Raw genomic sequence first — 5,351 nt, 5'->3', positions numbered from 1 at the left:
CTCAAGAAATAAAGCAGAAGACCGCTACATCCTCGCTTGGCGCGCACGTAGCGCCATCAGACGGCGCCCACAATAATCTCCTCATCGCAATGTACGCCACTGCCCCAACAGATAGCGCGCGACGGTTGTGCCTCCGCTCGTCTCGGCGTTCGGGCGAAGTGGGGACGTGCGGGAATGCTGGAATCACGCGTTGAGCGGCGAACAACGCAGGCACATCCACAGCACGTTCACCACGAATGTTGCGGCTTTGCTGCCTGTTCATTCAGCGCGGAAGCTACGCTGGCGTTTATGGCATCGGGTTTCTTGATAGTGCCGGTGGTGGTGAAAAACTTTTTTTAATACTCAAAAGATTTTGGGGATCAGAAAACTCCGCTACATGGTCGGTATCCTTATTTCGGGACAACGCACGACGAGGCCCCGTCTCACGCCCGCTTTACTAGAGCCTTCCCAATTTAGAACAGTTGAGGAGGGCAGTCTCTCGTGCCTTCCGGGTGGCAGTGGGGAAAGGGGGAAGGTGAGGGTTCTGAGTTCATGCCCACACCATGTGGAGAGAGCGAGAGAGAAAACTTTATTGTAAGAGGAATTCGGGGCGCTTCCCAGGTTCCCCGCACGACCCCACTGCACTCAAGTGTTTATGTTCCTAAGGCCCATAACACTGGTAGCCCGGCCGGTGGCCGCGTCTTCTGAGCGCCGCAGGGTCTCCCAGTCCTCACAGGTCTTGAGGTTCTCTAGGTCCCAGGGGTGGGGGGGGGGGGGTCTGCCGGGCAGAGGGGAACGATGTGGAGGGAAGAAGGGAAGGGTTCTGGGCATAGGGCACAAGCAGGAGTGGGGAAGGAGGGATGATAGTGGGCTATGGCGGGCTAAAAAGTTGGCAGCCTCGTTTCCGGGATTCGCGAAGTGCGCCGGCACCCATATGAGCTCCACTTCGCGAGGTGGGAGTGCATCGGGCGAGTCCAGTATGCCAAAAGCAGGGACATACAGTCGGCCTCGAGCAAAATTTAGAATCGCAGTTTTAGAGTCAATAAAATACACCGTGCTTCCGTGCGGGTGATAGCAAGTGCCATGGCGGCTTCCTCTGCGGCCTCTGGGGACGTGTCTGGAGGGAGAGGTAGTGTGAGGAGGGCGGATAAAGAGGAGTCCGCCACAGCTGCTGTCGCTTCATCAGCCGTGCAGGAAGCGTCCACCCATACGACGTCCGGCTCGGAGCCGTAGGCTCGATGGAGTGCCTTCGCACGGGCTCTGCGGCGCTGCTCATGGTGGGACGGGTGCATATTGCTCGGGAGGGAGTCCCACCCGGTGGAGGTTTTTGTGAGCCTGATGTATTGGGCCTGTCGGTGGGCCTCCACCAGTTCCCCGATCGTGTTGTGGAGGCCCACATCTGTCTGTGGGTGTGTTGAGGGGAAGATGAAGTGCTACCTTGAATGTCTTGCGAATCAAAGCATCCAACGCCTCATAATGTCGTGACCAAGATGTGTTAGCAAATGTGTCCGCGTTTCGGATGCATGCCTTATAAGGGCATATGCCACTCAATAGCCAATCGATACTTAATCGGATGCATTTGAAAGACATCGGAACATGATATAAAGGGATTTCATGATTATATCATAGTGGTTGGTTGGTTTATGGGGTTAACGTACCAAAGCGACTCAGGCTATGAGGGACGCCGTAGTGAAGGACTCTGGAAATTTCAACCGCCTGGGGTTCGTCGCAGCAACAACCGCGTCCGCTGAAGCGGACGCTGGCTGAAAAAACAAATCTGCAGAAGCCCGATTATATCATTGTACTTAATGACTAAATGATTAATTGGTAACTAGTAGTAGTTAAGAAGTGGCATGTGGGACTGCGCACTGCGCCGGTACCTTAACTAACACTAATTAACCAGTGTACGAGTTAAGGTCACGTTTACTATCAGTAACCATACATACGAAATGCGCAAGTCATGCTTAACTATCATTAACCATCATTAATAGTTAGATGTTTCAAACACATTGTGGCGAACATTCTGAGAGTTCCATCACTTGACAGGTGAGTTACAGGACATGATGGATGTCATTAGGAAAATGGTAAGACAATTAGCCTAATTAACCTTTCTAGTCACACCACACAAATAAATAAAACCGAATCGGAAATTGGTCGAGTTGGGGAATCTAATCAGGGTCTTCGGAGTGCGAGACGAGCATGCTAATCACTCTGCCATGCCAGCTCGAAGGCTTGGAATGAACAAAGGCGTGTCGTCTTCGTTCATTCCTATCTTCCTTTCCTTACGGCGAAGCTCAGGTGTCCACGGAGATATGCGAGAGAGAGATACATTTCCTTTCCTCGAAAACCAATTTAACCGTCGAGCAAGGCGTAGAGCCGAATGGGCGATGGCTTTCTGTGGACTCCCTGGCAGCGTTGCAAGACACTGTCGCGTTCCACTGTTAGAGGCAAAGCGTAACATCTTAACCACATATCACTGACACAAGCAAGACGCACTGCGCTTAGGGCTTTCGCCTCATCGCACTTTAGATCAGCTAAGTGCCCCCCTGAACTTTTTTGTCTTTGGCGACTGCTGTCGCTTTTTTGATTTTAGTGATTTACGGCGCAGCTCTTTGGAGCCCGTTTCGCGGCGTCGCCGTCGCCGTTGCCCGTTCGGGGTTCATTGCGTTATGTGGCGTTGACGTCGTACACTTCGATCATTTTAAGGAAGTGCGCAAACTGGCTCCCTCGGTCAGTGGACGCCTGAATCGCGAGGTTGTGTTGTTGACTGGCCGTATGTTGACGGTGGTCGTATGAGCCGTTGCCTAGCAACCGTCTCGGTGGACACCCGAACCGCACAGCGCAGGAAGGGAGGAAGTGGGAATGAGTGCAGAAAGACACAGAGGGGCCGTAGTGAAGAAAATGAAAATTGTATTTGAGGAAACGAAATTACGACCTGCCGCGATGGCTCAGTGGTAAGGCGCTCGTCTACCGAGCCGGAGTACCCGGGTTCGAACAAGACCGGGGCGGCCGCTTTCCGATGGAGGCGAAACGCAAGAGGCGCCCCTGTGCTGTGCGATGTCAGTGCACGTTAAAGACCCCCAGGTGGTAGAAATTATGCCGGAGACCTCCACTACGGCGCCGCTTTCTCTCTTCTTTCAATCCCACCTTCCTCCCTTCCCTTATGGTGCGGTTCAGGTGTCCGCCGAGATATGTGAGACAGATACTGCACCATTTCCTTTCCTCAAAAACCAATTTACCAAATGAAATTACGCAGCAGCTGCCTCGCTTGTCTCGATGGACACCCGTCATCGGTTTGTAGAGGAAGGGTGGAAGTGGGAGTAACAGAAGAAACAGAAAGAGGGGCCGTAATGAAGAAAATGAATTGGAGGAAAGGAAATTACGGAGGAGGTTGCGCCGCTGCGCGGAGGAGAGGCCACAGTTGGCACGGTTCCAGCGCATGGGCAGACACCGCGGGCAGGGACGGACGCCGCGAGTGTGTGAAGTGAAGAAACTTTATTTCCGCCAGAAGAAGAAGACCCGTGCCCCTCCGGGTCCGCACGCAGGCGTCCGGGGAGGGGCAGCGTCGCAGCTGGAAGACTAGCAACGACATTAGTCCCGCAGCTTCTGCTGGCAGGCGGGTAGCGTATCGTTGTATGCTAAGGTCGGCACTTCTGAGCGTGGTCTCCCATCCCTCTGCATTATTAATTCTGCCATTTCCTGGGGCACTGGGCATCTTCATAATATGTGTTAGATTGTAGCGGTATGCCCGCAGAATTCGCACACCTCCGCATCCTCGCTCGTGTCACCTCCTGCCCAGCTCCTCCAGAGCGGGGATGTGAAGTTTCTAGCTTGGAGTCTTCTCCAGTCATGGGCCTCAGCCGAGCTTAGCGATCTATCCGGAGGAGGATAGATCCTTTTGTTCTTTTTCTTATTGTCTGTGATGCTAATAAAGGTATTGGTTTCCTCTTTAGTGCTGAATTCGTATGAGGTGTCCACGGCTCCCCGGGGTAAAGACGAGCGGGCAGGCCTGTGGGCGGCCTCGTTTCCAACCAGACCCGAGTTGGCTGGGGACACCGCGTGTATGACCCATTAAAGGCTTTCCCCTTAAAAGTTGGAAGTGGCTGAGCTCAGCTATGCCGGATATACGTAGCGTGAGAAGTGACGTCACGTGGCTCTGCGCCGGCGGCAGCAGCGGCGGCGGCGAACGCGCGCGGCGAGGCGCGCCAGCTGTGTGCAGTGACATCACTCGCTCCTCGCGCATGCGCAGTATGCTTGACGGAGGGAGCACGCGAAACGGCGAAGTGGCCAATGTAGCTCACGCTACAAAATTTAGACAGCGCCACAACGGCGCCTGTCTGTCATTTGTTTCACTCCCCCCATCATTCTTTCGGGCGTGGTTGAAAGCCGGAACACGGTTAATCTGCCCTTTCATTGATCATAAACCATGAATGGAAGCAATGTCGAACTAGAAGTTTGCTCGACTAAGGCTTGTAACCTCTGGTCTGCCTCTGGAAGAAATTAGCAATCTTGCATTCCGAGTCGGTGTGCCGTCCGGACCTTTCACGCTACGCGACCGCAGAGGGAGATTGCCCAATAGCACAGAATGGGAGGAGCGAAATGCCCACTTGCAGACTCCTCGCTGGGCAAAGGTCAGGAAGCAACATGGCGTCACTTGCCAACAAACTGATGTCCGAACACGGTTGGTTTGGTTTGGTTTATTGGTCTTTAACGTCAGAAGCAACTCAGGCTATGAGGGACGCCGTAGTGAAAGGCTGCGGACAATTTCGACCACCTGGGGTTCTTTAACGTGCGCTGACATCGCACAGCACACGGGCCTCTAGAATTTCTCCTTCAATGGTTGATGAGCACTGCGGCCTATTGCTGCAGTGCCGGGTGTCTGCCTCAACGTTGTCAGCGCTACCGTATGCAGCCAACATCTCTCTCTCTCACCGCCCCACGCAAGGAGGTTACCCCACGTGCACCAAAGCGCGATTCAGGCGTCCACTGATCCAGGCAGTCAGTTATGGGCGCTTCCTTTCGTTAAAATCATCGTAGTTTAGTCTAAAACATTGTAAACGCCAACGCCAATGAACTCAATTAAAAAAATATCCCCTGTGCTTCTTGGTTTCTGTGGCTGTTGGCTTCTCTCATATTTATAACGAGCCCCTCAATCCCCTTCCCTTGTTTGCTTAATTGCTTAGCGAGGGTCTCGGTTCTGGCAGCCTTGACGCCATAGGGAGCATAAGGGGGTTCTTACACAGCTTCCACCCTCGCCGTTCGATGGCGTTCTACGTCACACCAGCGGTAACTCATGACGTTCCACGTCCGCCGCTTACGAACGAGGGTGGCGCTGATGAACACTCTTAAGGTTAGGTTATTTGTAAACATAA

The sequence above is a fragment of the Amblyomma mixtum genome, chromosome 1 (assembly GCF_055824585.1).
Source record: "Amblyomma mixtum isolate Tamu chromosome 1, ASM5582458v1, whole genome shotgun sequence".
In the NCBI taxonomy this organism is placed as follows: Eukaryota; Metazoa; Arthropoda; class Arachnida; order Ixodida; family Ixodidae; genus Amblyomma; species Amblyomma mixtum.
The sequence above is the reverse complement of the archived record's forward strand: the minus strand, read 5'-3'. Positions refer to the sequence as shown.